This window comes from Pinus tabuliformis, chromosome 9 (assembly GCF_031772625.1).
Source record: "Pinus tabuliformis cultivar Carrire ecotype Pingquan chromosome 9, CPIR1, whole genome shotgun sequence".
NCBI classification, from domain to species: Eukaryota; Viridiplantae; Streptophyta; class Pinopsida; order Pinales; family Pinaceae; genus Pinus; species Pinus tabuliformis.
In genome coordinates, this window is record NC_142307.1 from 774,346,077 (window position 1) to 774,364,738 (window position 18,662).

The 18,662-nt window shown below is 34.4% G+C and overlaps 2 pseudogenes; both read right to left on the bottom strand.

Annotated features, from left to right (window-relative positions):
- Positions 1-289: 289 nt before the first annotated feature.
- LOC149151013 (protein argonaute 1B-like) lies at positions 290-5,420 on the bottom strand (annotated as a pseudogene).
- Positions 5,421-7,259: 1,839 nt separating this feature from the next.
- The window catches only part of LOC149151014 (SART-1 family protein DOT2-like), a 63,033-nt pseudogene continuing 51,630 nt past the window's right edge, over positions 7,260-18,662 (bottom strand).

An 18,662-nucleotide genomic window follows, 5' to 3' on the forward strand; every position in this document is an offset into this window, starting at 1 on the left:
CATACAATATTCATGCCCATATAATATGAAAACACACAACACAAATGTTCACTAGTCTAAAGTTTAACTATTCTTTAATTAAAATGACCACACTCAATTAAAAAATTTCAAATAGTACAAGAGGTGAAAAGCAAGTGACTAAGCGTGATCTTAAGTTTTTGAAATCTAGAACTTTACAATTTGAAAGCATCACAATGATGCACCTAGCCTGTCACTCAATTTCCTACTTAACCCAACAAAGGGATGGGATATATAGAACTTAAAAATGTCAAACATCTGTGTACCAAATCTAACAATAAAACATAACTCTCTTGACATTTTCTTTCAGATCTAGTAAGGGTCAAACACTTGTTCCTATAGGTACACGAGTGCTCTGAGAACCTGAACTAGTTGTAGTCATGTGACTACTAGGAACACCACTAGATAAGGAACCACTATTTGATGTTTATGGTTCCATAAAACTGAGCCCAAAATGTAGCTAGATAGGCATAATACACTTGGGGTACTGTACATAATAACAAATAAAATATATGTCAAGGACAGTCCCCAAATATATGAACCAAGTATATATTTATGATTTAGCATTGGAGACCTACCTATAGAAATTAAGCATGTACACCTCGCATATCTGCCACAAACCAATCAATACAAGTCAATATGAACCCAATAAAATATACAAGGCATTAATTTTTTTCTAAATTTGTTTCAATTTAAAAAAAAAAACCAACTCCCATTTTTCAACTAAATGAGCACAAACATCATTTTTTTGAAACTAAAAAAAATCATTGCTCAAGAACTATCATTATTCCAAACATTAAATAAGATTTACCCTAAAATAAATTACATCTTCATATCTACTTTTATTTTCCATATAGAAGTTCCAACTCTTATCCTACTGCTTAAACATGAATTTTGCAACTTAAAACTATAAAATTTTCAATATACAACTCAAAAACCAATAAGTAAAAGTCCAAACTGATAAGAAACACACTAAAAACGAATTATAAGATTTTGAAAATAGGTTATCTAATCTACACAATGCATTAGGGGTAAAGAGGATGAGGTAGAGATCTACGTGTAACATAGATTGTTGGTTAAGGACTACAATCCATCGATTGTGAATTTGTTTTCATCCCAAAGAACATGATAATGGGTAGATCTACTAGTTCCCTATAAACATCATAAACAAATATCGGTTAATCTTCCAATCAACATGTTCATTTATACTAAGTTGGAAAACATAATAACATATTACCCTCAAAAGATATCAACCTATTATCCAACCAAATGGAAAATGTAATATCAATGGTACCTGAGTACCAACATCGTTGCATAGGTAAAAGTCAAATTTTGTTGGATGGAAAATTTTGGAGTCAACTACAGTGCCTAACATATCATCAAAAAGGACCATAATCACTAACTTATGTAAAATAAAAGGGAGCTTACAATATAATTATGATCAATAGAGGACTATCATACACAATATTTGACAACTGATAGTTGTGTATTCCATAATAATTATCTTCTTATTTGGAAATATGTTTCTACTCTTATCTATAGCATTTCAATCTGGATGGTTGTTTGCAAAGAGTCTGGTATGGTGACATTTTTGAACCACCACAAAAGTAACTGGAGGTTGATAATTTGGTGCAAGAGATGCACAAGCCTGAAACTACCATCATAGAGATTTAACTCATTGCATGGAGATAGTCATTTCAAGATGGATAATATGGATACATGGATTTCCCCACATTTAGAAAGAAATGGATAAACAATGAATTTGTACAAAATTAAGGCACAACAAGGATTTTAAGAGGAACTTCCTGAAACGAGAAAAAATGAAATTTTATAATTATTGGGTGTAGTAATATTAATGAACCAAAATTTAATTTCAATATGGTGTACGTGGACTTCGAGATGCAGCACTATAAATGCCATAGAAAGACCCTAGCAACCTGAAAAACAAAACCCTAACTTGTTGATAGACTACTCACACCTTCATATTCTTGCACTAGTTAATCCCTTTTCTAGTCTTGCACTCAAAATAAATATTTAGAAATTAAATCATAAACACTCATCATGTAATCTACCAACAATTGTAAGAAAACCTTAGTTATTAGTAATTAAAATAGAAGTAAACCCTAACTAGCAACAAACCCTAACTATTAATCACCATGGAAACATGAGCATCAACCAAACAAATGTAAACATTGTCTAAACCTTAAGCAATCCAAGCTCTACTAATGCCAAACAATCCTCTATTCAAATTATTGCACTAAATTCTATATCCAATCAATTTTACGTGCAAGAAAAATATCATAATCACTCCATTCGTGTATAAAAAAGTGTGACTTTAATATTTTCTTAGTTCTATTAATGCAATATGATAGGAAATCACTGTGTGCACAAAAATCAACCCCATTATACTCTATTCTCTCAAAACTTAAAACACACTTCACAAATGATCTTTCTAAATCAGACTTAAGGACTGGAAACTATGGTACCCATACTCATGAAAAACACCAAAAGAATAGAAGATCCAATAAACATTTATCAATCAAGGCTACAAGTATATTACTCAAATAATTACAACCTTCTTTCTTCAAGCATTGTTTCTACACTCAATATGTATTCAAGTTACAAGTATATGTGTCTCAAAAAATGTAAATCAATGTCAAATGAATAAGTACATAAACATTATAAATTGAATCAACAATGGTGATTAAAGGTATAAACTTTGGTGAATCAAATAAACACACTCATTCACGTACTCTTTTTTGTACCCATCGAGCATAAAACAAATAATATCATTCAAGGAATGGTTCAAAATCTCCTTCCAGATCATTACTAACTAGGGTTTTCTTATTTTTATTAACAAGCTTCACATTGAATAAATATGAGTAAAGTCTCAACAGAAGTCAAATTTGACAAGGCTATCAACTCAAGCAAGAATTCTGAAAGTGTTGTTATACTCCTTACTAGCGCAAGTTACAATAAAACAATGATATTTCAAAGGTTCATAATTTTAATAGGTTTATGTGGTGACAAGGGATGTTAGAGGTCAAAGGAACTTTCACTCTCATGTTAGCAATGACTCAGGAGTTGCATATCCAAATCTTGCACAAAGATATCTCTATGACCATATCTCATTACAATATGTCAAATCTATAATGAAACCAAAAAGCATTGGCTCACAAAAACATGTACATAATAACAAGGAGAACGTAAGCTAGCTTTGAAATCTTACTTTCCAAAATTGTCAAGTGAAAAATGTGTGATCTGGTGTGTAAGTTGAGTAGAGAGCCCACTAGAGACAACATAATGTTGCTTGCTTGTTTGAAGTTGTGGTTGTTGAATATTTTGTGAGTATGAGTACACTCTTTCAATAAGATTCTCAACACATTAGTTTCTATATCATTAAAATTTTGTGAAAAATAAACTGAATGCAGCAGCTAAACAATTATGAAAAGCTAGTTCCATGCCAAATCCTGGTTGCATGCATCAAATGCTTTACAAAATTCATTTGTTCAAGTATGGAAAAATTGAACATAATTAAGGATGGTTAAGTACTTATTAAGCTCAAGTCTTGGTGCCTCTACTTTGTAAATAAATAGAGATAGGAGGTTACCTAGTGCCCTTTCCATCACTATGAGGTGGTGTTTTTTTTCAAGAAAATGGTTGAATAACAAGATATGCTCTTTTACTTTCAACCATATGTAGTAATTCCTAAAAATTTCATGATTTCCCTCTCAAGTCTTTGCCACAATATAAAATTTAGTAACAATTTTCATGTCAAGTTTAATGACACAAGCAGAACAATTAGGTTTTTTAGAAGAGCGAAAATTTTATCTATCATGCCTTAAATGATTTGATCTACCTTGTTACTAAAACATTTAATCAACTTTAAATACTTTTGCACCAAGTTAATCAATAACAAATAGATCAATTCCTCAACTTAAATCATGTTGGTTAAATTCTGCACATTCATTACCTATTCTACTAGCCTTCCAATTTGTGTTTGTGTTTGTGCCAATAGTACACTTTTTGCTAGTTAGGTTCTTGTGATACCCAACCTTGTATGAGGTTATGGGAAAATGAATGTCATATGTGACAAATGAAAAGGAATTAGAGCTAGAATAGTTAAATTACTATTAGCTAGACAAAAATAAATAGGAGAGAGTTCAAGTTGTAGATAATTCATTTCACAAGTTAATAGTGTCTTTATACAAAACTTGGAAAGCATATTATGTACGATTGCAAGTGTGTAAGCCTAAAAATTACAAAATTTATTTTCTAGAAAAAAATGAGATGCTTGATAGTTATTAGACATACCACTTGATTGTGATCGACAACTCCAATATAATCCAAGCACAGGGGGATAGCATTTCTCGAAAGGAAATTAGATGCATTAGTTCCTTGGTCCATAATATCCAGCTAGGAAAATACATTAAAATCACATCATTTTCACCACTCCATACAAAAGCATTACAATACTATAATATATTCAACTAGTTTCTGTAAATATTTTACCTTTGTAAACACACCTATTAGAATATCCCAATTTACTAAAAATACAATAATGGATATTTTTTCCAATAAAGATCTAAAACAACCAACAAAGCATAGATGTCAAAATTGAAACAACTAAACTCAGATCTCATTTTCAATCTCAAACACCCTACAAATGTACTTACCATCAAGATTAACAATTCTTGCCATATGAAGGGCATCAGAATTTGAAAAATATACATTTGCAAGTGAAACTGCTAGAATTATGCATGTTTCTTGCTTGATGGATGAAAAAATCATTGCTCTAATCTAGGCTTCAATATCAGAAGGTTGATCATCCACTCGAACCTTTGTTATATAAGGAAATTTCACAAGAGTTATATTATGAACATTTGAAGAAAACATTTTCAACTAAATTTGCTTAACTAAGACACCCTTGTTTACTCCAACTCCCCCCTCTATTTATAGCTGCACCATTCCAATAGTAGGCCTCACCATTAGGTCATCCATCATGTTCATGAGTGAAATACCTATTGCAGCCAAAGTTGAGAACCTCATATTTGATGACCTCCTCCATGAACTAAAAATGACAAGTACCCTCACTTGGATTTGGAAATATTGATGGAGAAGCACCTAGAGTAGCAAAAAAATAGTTCTCTAATCTAGGATTCAATATCAAAAGGTTGATAACCCACTAGACCCTTTGTTATACCAGAAAAGTCCACAAGAGTTATATTAAGATCATTTGGAGAAAACATTTTCAACCGAATTTTCTTATCTAAGATACCCTTGTTTACTCCAACTTCCCCCTATGTTTCTGGCTGCACCTTTCCAACATAAGGTCTCACCATTAATTCATCCACCATGTCCATGAGTGGAATAACTATTGCAGCCAAAGTTGAGAACCTCATATTTGATCAACTCCATGAACTAAAATTGACAAGTACCCTCACTTTGATTTGGAAATATTGATGGAGAAGCACATGGAGCAACAAAAAAATGATGGATGGAACACTGCCCATTAGACACATCATCCACCTATCATTGGGTGTGGCCCAATCCCAATGTTGAGAGACCTTGCACCTCACAGACAATCCATTGTAGTTGTGTAGTGTCTATGTCTATCTTGAATGTGACTATTTTTTAATTGGTTTAGTCATGGCCTTTGGCCATATGATTTATTTATGCACTTAGTAAGGTAGTTTTTCATAAGCCCTTAGGGCCTAGAATGTCCTAATTTTGACTATCCCGTGAGGAACTACATTATTTTTGGCTTGTGGACACTACTTTGTGGCCCAACCTTTTTTGTATGAATTGTTCTACATTTTTTTTATAATGTTTCAATTAAGCATTTTATCCCAGAAAAAAGGGATACTATGAATATCATGCTCAACTAACTTCTCAACTTCCATTAGGACTACTATATGTAGATCCATGTCTTACTAACACACCATTAAAATGTTTTCTTGATTATTAACAGATTTTTGTTCATCCTATTTAGTGTTAACCCAAACCTTCATATAATTTGTGTCCCATGCAACACTCTACAAGAAACACATGTATTGTGCATGCAAAAGAACAAATATCCACAAGGTGTTTCCCAGTTGCTCCATAGAATGATAAGGAAATTTACAAAAACAAAATAAATGGCACAACCAGTCTGATTCTGATATAATGAAACAAGATATTGTTGGTTCATAAGACACTGAAGAAAAAGTGAAAAAAGGACAAGATTTCCTATACCAAATGTTAATTCGGTAATGTTTCATCCACTAGATTCTAATGTTTGTAAAAACTATAGTACAAAAATGTAGGGATTATATAGCAAAATATATGGGAAAATTCTAACTTGCTTATTTCCATTATGACTGCCATACGACCCCACATCAAATACCAATCAAATTTAAACTGATATTGAGAAATATTATATAAGAAAGATACAACCATATTTGAGTAGTATATTCTTTGAAAAATGCCACCAATCAGATTTAGGAAAACGCTTTCTTATATATTAAAAAAGGAGCCAGGAGAGTTTCTATAGAACCTGGCAAGCCTGTGGAACATTTTCAACAGTGAATATCACCACCAAACCACAACTACCTGATGTTGAGAATAGACAAAACGATACTAGCAATGTAACCTGGGTAAATTTTTTATTATATAAATGTACATCCAAACCAGATCCTGAAAACTTAAAAGGTGAAGCATTGATATGGAGTCAAAGGTTGCAAAAAATTTCTAAAAATTCCCAGTAAAATTGGTCAAGTAGCATGTGGATATTGTTATTTCTTCTCTTCGTCCATAGAATATCCTAGAAATGCATGAAAGGACAAAAATAGTCTACACCATAACAATGTCCTCAAAGTTCAAACTTCAAACAAAGATCTCTCCAGAATCTCTAAGTTAAAATTGATGCACAATATCCATACATATGGCCATTTAGAAGTTGGGAAAAGAAAAATTATTTTATATTCTCTATACAGAATATTGACCTATAGTATCAACATTTTGACATCTTATTTCCCACTTGGTCGATCTATCACAACTTATAAACTCATTTAAAAAAATATTGTCTTGCTAAGCACAAATAATGATATTATTCTTGAATTTTGAGCTTGCTATTAGTAGCAAAGCTAAGAACCTTAAGGACCATATCATATATGAGGACTGCAAACACCTTTGACATCAATAGTATTCATGGCCCTAAAAAACTCATAATCTTCATGCAAGAAGTGCCAAGTCTAACAATATCATGTCTTTGGTTTTTTCGGAGGACCCATCATCCCAATTTTAGGTTTATGCTTAATTTATAAGAAACACTCAACCTACAATGAGAACAATCATGTCACATATTTGCAAAAGTACAAGATATAACATATAATGTGCTACATGGTTGTGCTAAATAAATTTCATCTAAAGAAAGGAAAGAAGAAAATTATATCTAGTTGAATGCTAGAAACCTTCCTATAACCAAGCATTAGAGTCAGGCTTCCTCGAGCCTCCTTTTCAATAGTAGAAAAAATGCTTCATGGATGAAGTTTTTTTTACTATAGCATGAAAAGACATGGACAAGGTAGTACATTAATATAATCCAATACTAGTAAGATAATGTTCAGATTAAAAGTATTCATGTCTGAACTATAAAGAAGATAAGCACCCACTTGTTTATTTTAACCACTGAGAACAATATAATTAGTATGTAGTTTGGCCTGGATGTCACACATTTTTTCCATGGACATCAAATGGGTGTCCCCAATATTCATTTTCTTAAGCTTCAATTCCTCCTGATACTCTTTCATACTTTTTTCTTGTTTCATTTTTCCTGGGCCTTTTCTTTCAACTATGTGACAACTTCCGAAAATATTCTTTAGGTGTCATATAGAGATATATATGGAAAGGAAATTAATTTCTTGTTTCTATGAATAGATATTAAGGAATTAAACTAGGGGATCAACATGCATAAATAACAAGACAATTGTAAATTTCAAAAAAAGAAACTTACAATATGACCTAACTCATCTAAATGGTCTAACTGTATCTCTTTTGGTCCATCAGTATATCATACTCCAACAAGTTTGCTTTGTTTCATATCCATATTCCTTCCACCCCATTCCATAGACTCTTTCAATGAACCCGTTTCCTTTAACAATTGTAAAGTCCCAATCAAACCTTTTCCCGCAAAAGCTTCTTTAATTATGTCATTTGTCACCACTTCTTCCTCTTCTTCCTTTTTATAATTGACAGTTATATCCATTTCATTCACCTTAATCCAACCACTTATGTTTCCATTAACAACATATTGTTTGATAAGACCTAGACCCTCATCTTCCTTTTTAAAGACATCTTCAATTATAGGCCTGTGAGTATCTGGTTCAATGAGCACAAAATTAGAATTATAAAACAATGAGGTAGTACAAGAAACATCATATAAAAATGAAAGCTTTGTTATAACTATAATGAATACATGAGATAACTCCTTATAAAATGAAATTTAAGAATTCATATCATTAGTTCTAGCTTCATTTTGTTTTCACACGTTCATCAACCTATAAACTCCACACAAACTCCTCCATCTCCATAAATATAAATTTATTTTCCTACACTTCATTTGATGATTGACCATTTCCTTTGCCTAATTTGCAGCTACTGCTAAATGAGCTACTTCTTGGGGGCTAGACCCACTACTTTCTTCTTACCTCTTCAATGTCACTTTCCTGGCCTTCTCTAGTGACTTGTAAATATCTTCATCCTCCACACTAAAAACAACATCTCCATCTTCATCGACCTGCATTGCATCTGATGACTTCTCATCTCGAAGCCCTCTCGAAGCCTTTGCTACTTTCTTATATGCATTTTGATATGCACTTTTCCCAAGTTCAACTTTTTCCTTCTCTACATTTCCCTTGGAAAACTTTCATTCTGTATCATCCCTAGAACCAAGATCCCCAATACCCAATCCAACAGTAATTACTTCTGCTTCCAGTGCATCAATGTCTAGCTTATCCTTCTTTCTAAACTTTTTCTTCTTCTTAGGTTTCTTGAATTGAAGCATTTCTTGTAACACCCTCCTCACACATCTACCCAAGTAACCAACCAACCAGGGTAAGCATGCGACGAGTGTTTGGTGAATTTAGAGTGTCCTAAATTGCTATATTAATTGTCAATCCGGGAGTCGTAAACTGCTGAAGTGAGGTGCACTATATATGCAAGATAACCGATTTCTTACTTTTTGTCATTTTTGAATTTTAGTTTGTTTTTGGGTTTATCTTCATTGATTCCCTAATGTGAGATGGAAATTCTAAAAGCCAAGTATGGATATAAGTGTTCAAGGAAATGGTGTCTTTTAAAATGATTTCCAAACTTCAAAATTTTCAAAAAGGTTTTAAAACTTGCAATGATGAAATCAATTCCTAAGAGAGAATGAAAATGTACCAATATTCTAATTAAACAAACAGTGAGATAGTGACCATGAAACCACTTGGCTGAATAAAGATAGTTAGATAATAACTAACTGAATGAAATTGGTCATGAAAAAGACTTTTATTGATGAAATGGAGTGGGATGAAATGGAGTGGAGTGGAATGGAAATAAAATGGAGTGGAATGAAAATGAAGTGAAGTGAATTGAAGATGGGAAAGAAAGGGAGATTTTTTTTAGAAAATATAGGGTGTCAGGTGTTACTGATTTTCACTCTATATTTTCTGTATAAGACTTCCAATCAATGATTAGTTTTCAGGCTTATACATTTTTTTTTTTTTAACAGAAAGGAACAAAAGCTAGGCTGGTGGAGAAGAAGGATTCTTCTACACCAGCCTTGTTGTAGAATTCTCTTGGAACATTTTTACAAATTCCTCTTTTGAGAGTGGCTTATGATAAATCTTTAATCTGTGGCCATTCACAATAAGAGGAGTTTGAAATTCATCGATAGTCTTTATTCTTACCGCTCCATTGCTAAAGACTGTCAATCTGATATGGCCCAAGCCAATGAGTCTGAAATTTACCTTTGAAGTCTTTAAACTTGGAATCAAATAGTAGTGCCCAATATCCCTCTTGAAACTTTTTCTCTTTGATGTATTTGTCATGCCACTTAGCTCTTTAATGTTGAACTAGATCAGTTCTTAGGATTGCTTCTTGTCTGATCTCATCCAGCTCATTCAACTGCTCCATTCTGTGCTATTGGGCTTCTGATAGATCCATCCCCAACTGAACTTCCATCTTGAATGTTTTGACTTGAAACTCAGTGGGGAGCAGGACTTCTTTCCAATAAACAAGTTCATAGGGAGAATGTCCTATTGTATTCCTCCATGTAGTTCTGTAGGCCCATAAGGCTTCAGGAAGCCTTTCTGCCCAATCTCTTCTGTGTAGATGAACAATTTTGGTGATGATGCTTTCAATAACTTTGTTTGTAGACTCCACTTGACCATTTGCTTGCGGATGGTAATGAGTAGATTTTCTGTGCTTGATTTTGTATTCTTCCATCAGCTTCTCCATCATGTTGGATGTAAATTGACTTCCTTGATCTGTCACAATTTCTCTTGGGACACCAAAGCGAGTAAAAATATCCTCATAAATAAAACTAACAACTGAATTTTCAGTAGCAGAAAGTAATGCTTTGGCTTCTACCCATTTAGTGACATAATAAGTACATACCAATATACACTTCTTTTGTTTAGATGGTGGATTAATGGGTCCAATGAAATCTAAAGCCCATTTTTCAAAGGGTTCGATGAGTACCTGTGGTTGTAATGGCATTTCATTTGAAAGAGTCGATTTCCCTACTCTTTGGCAGCTATCACACCTTTTGACATATTCTTTTGTATCTTTGAAGAGGGAAGGCCAATGATATTCTAAAGAAAGGATTTTATAGGCTGTCCTTTTGTCAGCAAAGTGTCCATCGCATGGTTCATCATGATATGCCTTGAGGATGTCAGACATTTCATCTTCCCTGGCACATCTCCTGATCACAAAATCTGGCCCTGTTTTAAACAATTCGTTAGAAATCCATGAATATTTTAAACTCTCCTGAATAATCTTTCTTCTTTCACTAGGAAATAGATGTGGAGGTAGTTTCCCTGTAACCAAATAGTTATCAATATCTACATACCAAGGAGTCTTAGTAGTTACTGCAAATAAATATTCATCTGGAAACTTATCCTCTACAGGAGAATCTTCTTTAGTATTTTGGATCTTAGACAAGAAATCAGCTACTGTATTTTGTTTCCCTGGTCTATCCAACACAGTAATATTGAATTCCTGTAAAAGTAAGAGCCATCTTGTAACTCTGCCATTAGTAACAGGTTTGTTCATTAGATATCTAATCGCAGAATGCTCAGTATGGACAAAAGTTTCATAGCCTGTTATATAATGTATAAACTTATTGATTGCATGAACAAAAGCTAAGAACTCTTTTTCAGTCACAGTATAGTTCAACTCAGTGGGAGTCAAATTTTTACTGGTATAGTAAATGGCATAAGGAACTAAATCCTTTTGACCCAACACAGCTCCTAGAGCTGTATCTGAAGCATATATAGAAATATGGAAAGGAAGTTTCCAATTTGGCCCTCTCAAGATGGGTGCTTCAGATATTCTTGTTTTCAAAGTTTCAAATGCTGATTGACAATCAGGATCCCATTTGAATTCACAGTCTTTTGTAAGTAATTTGAAGAGTGGCGATGCTATTTTGGTGAAGTTTTCTATAAATCTTCTATAGTACCCAGTAAATCCCAGAAAACTTCTAACATCTTTTTGACAATTTTGAATAGGCAACTTGGAGATCACTTCAACTTTTGATCTATCAACTTTAATCTCATCCCCTGAAATGTGATGTCCCAAAACAATACCTTCAGTAAACATCATAAAGAATTTTTCATGACTCAATGAAAGGTTTGTTTCTTTACATCTTATAAGGACTTTTTCCAAATTCTCTAATGCCTCTTCAAATGAATTACCATGAACTGAAAAATCATCCATATATACCTCTACACAATCATGGATTAGATCAGAAAAAATTCCTAGTACTGCTCTTTGAAATGTTGCAGGTGCATTACATAATCCAAAAGGAATCACTTGGTAAGCAAAATTTCCCCATGGATAGGTAAATGTGGTCTTATCTTGATCTTAAGGTGCTACCTGAATTTGATTATAGCCGCTAAAACCATCCAAAAATGAAAAGTATTTTTTTCCTGCTAGAGTATGTAATACCTGATCGATAAAGGGCAAAGGAAAGTGATCCTTCAAAGTTGCTTTATTCAATTCCCTGTAATCAATGCATACTCTCCATTTACCATTCTTTTTAGGTTCTATAACCAAAGGAAAAACCCATCGGCTATCTGAAATTGGATAAATGAAGTTTACATTGAGTAGTTTTTGGAGCTCCTCTTTCACTATCTCCCTAAGGTTTGGATTCATCCTTCTCTGAGGTTGTCTGATTGGTCTACTGTTTTCCTCGATGTAGATGTGATGAATGCAAGTCTTAGGGTCAATACCTTTCATATCAGTATACTCCCATGCAAATGCAGTAGAATGTTTCTGCAAGATTTTGGTTTCCCTGTTGTGATTTTTCCTAGTTTTTGTTGATATTCAATGTTTTACCCGAAAAAATCTCAATGGCGGAACTTCCAAACTCTTCCATAGAGTAAAGAGACATTTTTCTAGATGATAGATACTTAATGTCAGAATCTAACTGAAATTGTGTGTGGTCATATTCCTAAGATGTTTCAAAATTTTCCAATGTGTTCAGAATTTGACTATCTTCACTGATTTCAGAAATGGTAAAGACAGGTTGTATAGTGTTCTCATCATCGACTCATTCATTATCTTCTACTTCTGTAATTGCTTTTGCTAGAGGATACAAATTGAATTTCTTTGTCGAATTACCATCAGAAATATACATATCCCCAGATCTACAACTGATAAAAGCATCAGCTGTGGCTAGCCAAGGTCTTCCTAAGATGAGTGGGTGCCCTCCTAGATTACTATTGGGAGTTAAAATCATGAAATCTACTGGATATTCCCAAGAATCTAAGGAGACCGAAATGTCTTCTAATACACCATCTGGTTTGATAATTGATCGATCTGCAAGTTGTAGTAGAGTAGGTGTAAAAAGAAGATTAGGAAGTTTTAGCTGTTCCATACTCTGTCTACTCATAATGTTGATAGCAACCCCTAAATCAATCAAAGTATTTGGAATTTCTACCCCATTGATATGTGTTTTGACAATTGGACTACCGGGATCTACATACTTCTGCATGGTAATTTTTCCCATCATGATATCTGCAATTTTTCCTACCAGGTGGATTCTTCTTGTATCTCTTGGTTTCCTTCCTAGTCTTTTGAGACTCAACTCCTTTATTGTTTTTGCTAGAATAGGAATCTCTCTAATGGCTTGTAGTAAGGGAATCTTGATACAGACATTCTTTAATTCATCTAGAAAATCATAGTCAGGCAACAAGATTTGTTTTTCCACTCCTTTGTCAATTTGTAATCTTTCAGGAAAAGGAGGTGTGGATGAAGATGCAGGTTTCTCAACTATAGGAGTTGTGGGGGTTGACTCTTTTTCTTTTTCTTTTTGAGTGCTTGGGTTTTGAAGAGATGCTTTAAAACCTTTATTGGCTTCAAGAGAATCTTCCTCAGAAATGCTTTGCTTTTGAGCATCTATAGAAGGATTTTCTAAAACTCTACCAGATCTAAGTTGTACATCATTGAGAGGAACAATCATATAGGTAGGAAATTGTTGTCCTTCTACCATGTAAGCATTTTGAGGATTTTTATTATTGGGATTTGGCAATGGCTGGAAAGGTAGTTGATTTGTCTTTTGTTGGAATGGAAGCAAGAGTTGGGAATTTGGATTTTGTTGAGAAGGTTGTTGTTGTTGTGGAAATGGCAATGAAAGTTGTGGATTTTGATTTGGAAGTTGTGGAGCTTGTTGATTTTGAAAAGATAGAGGATATTGATAAAATTGAGCAAATCTCCCATAAGGATTTTGCATACCTTGTACCCATGATTGAAATGGATTTTGAGGTTGGGACCAAGGTTGTTGCCAAGGACTCCAATTTGGTGGGGGTTGAAAGTTCGTGGGGTTGTTAAACTCTTGATTTTGTTGCCCCTTCCAAGGTCTCCTTGAAACAAAACAAAGAGACTCAATTGAATTTGGATCTTCTTGAAAGACAGCTTTGAGCCTAGGAATTGAAGGACAATCCTTGGTCTCATGGCTTTCTGAACAAATCATACATGTTTCTACAACTTTTGCATCCAAGGGGCATTCCCTTAGAGCATGTTTCTTACTACATTTTGGACAAAAGATGGCCAAAGCTTTAGCTTCTACTTTCTGCTTGTTTTGTATTTTAAGGGTGTCTAGTTGCTCACTAAGGCTCCCTAAAATATCAGTTTTGAACTCATCAAGCATGTTGCCAATCTCAACCCTACTTACTGATCCAGTTGCAGATTTGTTTGCTCTAATGAAAGAAGGATCTCTAGGCCCTTTTCCAGTTTTAGATTTTCCCCTTGAGAGATGGACACATAGTTCTGCTATATCATGGAGTGGAAGTTGAGAAATATCTCCTTTTCCCGTCATGTTTAAAATATCTATCCATTCATCTCTAATGGCTTTTAATAGAAGGGCTTTCAAGGTCTCCTCATCTAGGTTATTTATTTTTGCTCTTTTCAGGTTGTATTGAAATCTTTCAAGTAAATCCTCCAAGTTTTCATCTTCTTTTTGCACCATTTTGAATACCTCATCCTTATGATTGGTGGGCATACAATAGTCCAGGTATCTATCCAAAAATGTTTGTTTCATATCATTCCAAGTCCTAATAGATTGAGTGACTAATCCCATGAACCATTTTAGAGCAACTCCCTTCGATGTTGAAGGAAACAATTTGAGTTTTTGAGAGTCTTCCATATAATCATAAGTTCGACACACGACTTCAAACTCAAATAGAAATGTTTCAGGATCCTCACTTCGCAACCCATGAAAGTTTAGGAGGACAGATGGTGAGATGTTTTTCATTGTTGTATGAGATTCCTCATCAACTATAGGAAATCCAAATGAGTTATCTCCATCCCTATTTCCCCCGTTGTTACCTCTAACTCCTCCATTGTTTCCTCCTCCTCTACCTCTACCTCTACCTCCTCCTCCAAATCCGTTTACTACTTCCTCTGTCATGATAGTTTCTTCAGAGATTTCAGAGTCCTCTGGTTCCTCTACTAATGGTGAACGAGGAGGAATTTCTCCCTCTTCCTCTTCAGGTGATTCTACTTCCTTGATTACAATTTGTTCTCCTGTAGAAGTAAAGAAAGGGTCTTTTCCTAATTCAGATTCGGTGGATAGTGTGGGAGAGTCTCCTAATTCAGCTGCTGCCCCTTGAATTCTAGGAATCCTAAGGCTAGGAGTGTGAGTTGGAGATGATGAAGGTGTATCTTGTCTATGCCTTGAAGTAGATGGAGTTGTAAAAATTGAACTTTTGGCCCTAGCTATTAACCTTCCCCTAGAATCTCTTGCTCTATGCATGTAATTTTTTTATTTTTATTTTTCTTCAAGTCGGGCTAATAATTCTCTTTCTAATCTTCCAGATCACTCTAGGTGCAAGAAGAGAGCATACTCAAGAAATTATTGAACCAATAAATCTCTTTTCTGATCCTCCAGATCACACTAGGTGCAAGAGGAGAGCATACTTTGAGAAGTTATCAATTTTTACCTTCCTTGAAATTTTCTTGTTTTTTTTTAAGAAATTGGCTACCTAGTTTCACTTCCCCGACAATGGCGCCAAAATGTTTGGTCAATTTAGAGTGTCCTAAATTTCTATATTAATTGTCAATCCGGGAGTTGTAAACTGCTGAAGTGAGGTGCACTATATATGCAAGATAACCGATTTCTTACTTTTTGTCATTTTTGATTTTTAGTTTGTTTTTGGGTTTATCTTAATTGATTCTCTAATGTGAGATGGCAATTCTAAAAGTCAAGTATGGATATAAATGTTCAAGGCAATGGTGTCCTTTAAAATGATTTCCAAACTTCAAAATTTTCAAAAAGGTTTTAAAACTTGCAATGATGAAATCAATTCCTAAGAGAGAATGAAAATGTACCAATATTCTAATTAAACAAATAGTGAGCTAGTGACCATGAAACCCAGTATCCTTGTTGCTGTATAAAAAAGAAACTGAATTCAAAGAAATTCAAAAACTGCAAGCAAAGTAAAGCTAAGATCAAACTACATCAACTCATATTCTGACCCCTCACCATTTGTCTCGCTCTGGTTTTAGGAGGTAATCATAAACAAATTGAGCAATCTGATATCTAATTTGCAGAAAATGAAACTAATATTAAACTACACACTCATACTCCAATCCCTCACCATTTGTCTTGCTCTGGCTTTAGGAGGTAACTGAAAATGACATGAGCAATTCAATAACTAACTTGCAGAAAAATAAACTAATATCAAACTACGCATTCATACTTTAATCCCTCACCATTTGACTCGCTCTGGCTTTCGAAGGTAACTAAAAATGACATGAGTAATCTGATATCTATCTTGCAGAAAATTAAATGAACAAAACTGAAAGAAATAAAACAGTGTTGGAATTGGAACTAAGGAAATAAATCAGCAGAAGGACAAGAATAATTCCATGTCATTAGTCATTATAAAGCTATGTGCAAATGCCCATGCTGCCTACTAGAATCTGAAACAAAGACACTGATCAGTTAACAGCATTAGAAAGCATAAAAAATATGGACAACAATCAACGTGAATACCATAAGCAATGCAATATATGCAAATAAATGATTATGCCATAAGGAAAAAAAAGAAATAAAGCATGAAACTATACAACAATTAACAAAACCTTGGTGTGTATAGGGGCCCTCTGCACAACCTCGGGCAGTCAGTAATCAAGCACGAATTGAGCTTATAAACAAAGTTTTCTCATGTATTAAAATGCAGTCATAACATAGAAATAAAGTTACGGCACAGTGGGCTCGTAAACAGTAAAAATTACATTCCAAAAGCTAGCTAATATGCGTATGAGAACGCTTTATTTATAACAGAGGATGACATAACTACTTTCCTAAAATCTGCGCTGATAAAAAGACACGTGAATAACCACGTACAGAAATCTAGCATTATGGTAGCCGTGAAGATTAAATCCAAGGAGGGTGGCTATTAGATTCGGTTCATGGAGCAGTCCACAGGTGTTAACACGTCTCTTGAGATTTAGGAACGGCCACGCAAGTCTTCACGTGGTGAGAAACAAAGTTCTGCCACCGTAGGACTCTTAGGTTGACCACCACTTGACTATCTTTGACCACGACCTTCTGTGAGGGATTCAGATGAACCAATAGGACACTATACATGTCCACATCATTTGCAACTTTCCCATGTGGCTGGATTCGCTTGAAGACACCTGTAACATAGACTTTAACAAAAATGATGCGGAAAGTTGAACTGGTTGCGGAAAGTGACAAGATTCCACAGCTGAATGAGGAAAAATCTAGATCAAACAGCAGACACAAGTCATAGTTAGGAAACCATTTTATATGCTCTTTTTAAACTAATATGCAATGATTTGACAGCTTAGGAGGTCTAGGTAAATGGAAAAAGGCTTAGAAAGGTGTATAGGGAAGATGCAAGTTTGGGACTCAACAACGAGAGGCTACTATGATTGAATTCGACCTACTACTTGACCTTAAGGAAGTGGAATCGATGGAACACATCAATCAACCTATCCACATCAACAATATAACCCTCAGGAGACATGTCAGCCACTCAGACATCTTTTCCCTGGGTCCCATTCATGTTCTGGACATATTAAGCCTCAGTCGCTCTCATCCTACAGGCACGAGAGCATCCATAAACCCAGAGTCGCTCTCACAGGCTTGACTGCCAGTGTCCAGAGACTCAATTTTCCAGTTCTATGCCAGCATCCCCGGGATTTGAGGCACTTTTTCAGGCCCAGAGCCCTGGTCACTACCCATAATCAAATGATAAATTAAGATCATCAAAAGAACAAGAAAAAATTATGAAAAAGAAATAAGTTACACAAGACGTTAATCAGACCCCTACTAGCAATGACAAGAATTTCGTCAAACATATCATCAACATGTAACCTACAGGGGTAAACAAAATAATTAAGTGTAGGGATCTTATACTTATCTGAGAATTTCTATGAACCATTTTTCCCTCATGCCATTTGCTACCTTACCATCTATTAGGTCATAGATATATTATCTATTCATTTACAAGAAAAAACATGCTGAGAGCCATATATAGATGTTATCATAAAACACACATATAACCAACATAATAACAACAAAAATACTCATGAAAGTAAAGCCATATAAAATACATATAATCCATCAAAATTCTATTAGAAATACAAGGAGAAATAACCTTTCATTAATGATGCAAAATCCAAACCCGAGATGGGACTTCCAAATTCTGCCTGACCATAGAATGGTTGAGCCAAATCTCTCTTCTGCCATTCACCTCCATGCCATATTCCAAGCATGAATGTGGGACTCAAACCAAAAGAACCAACCAGGGCATACTGAGGCTAAACCACCTCACCCTCATCAATAGAAACCAAACTTTACCATAATCCATCCTAGATCACTAGGCCAACACAATGAACACATCATAACAAGCTTTACCATGATCTCC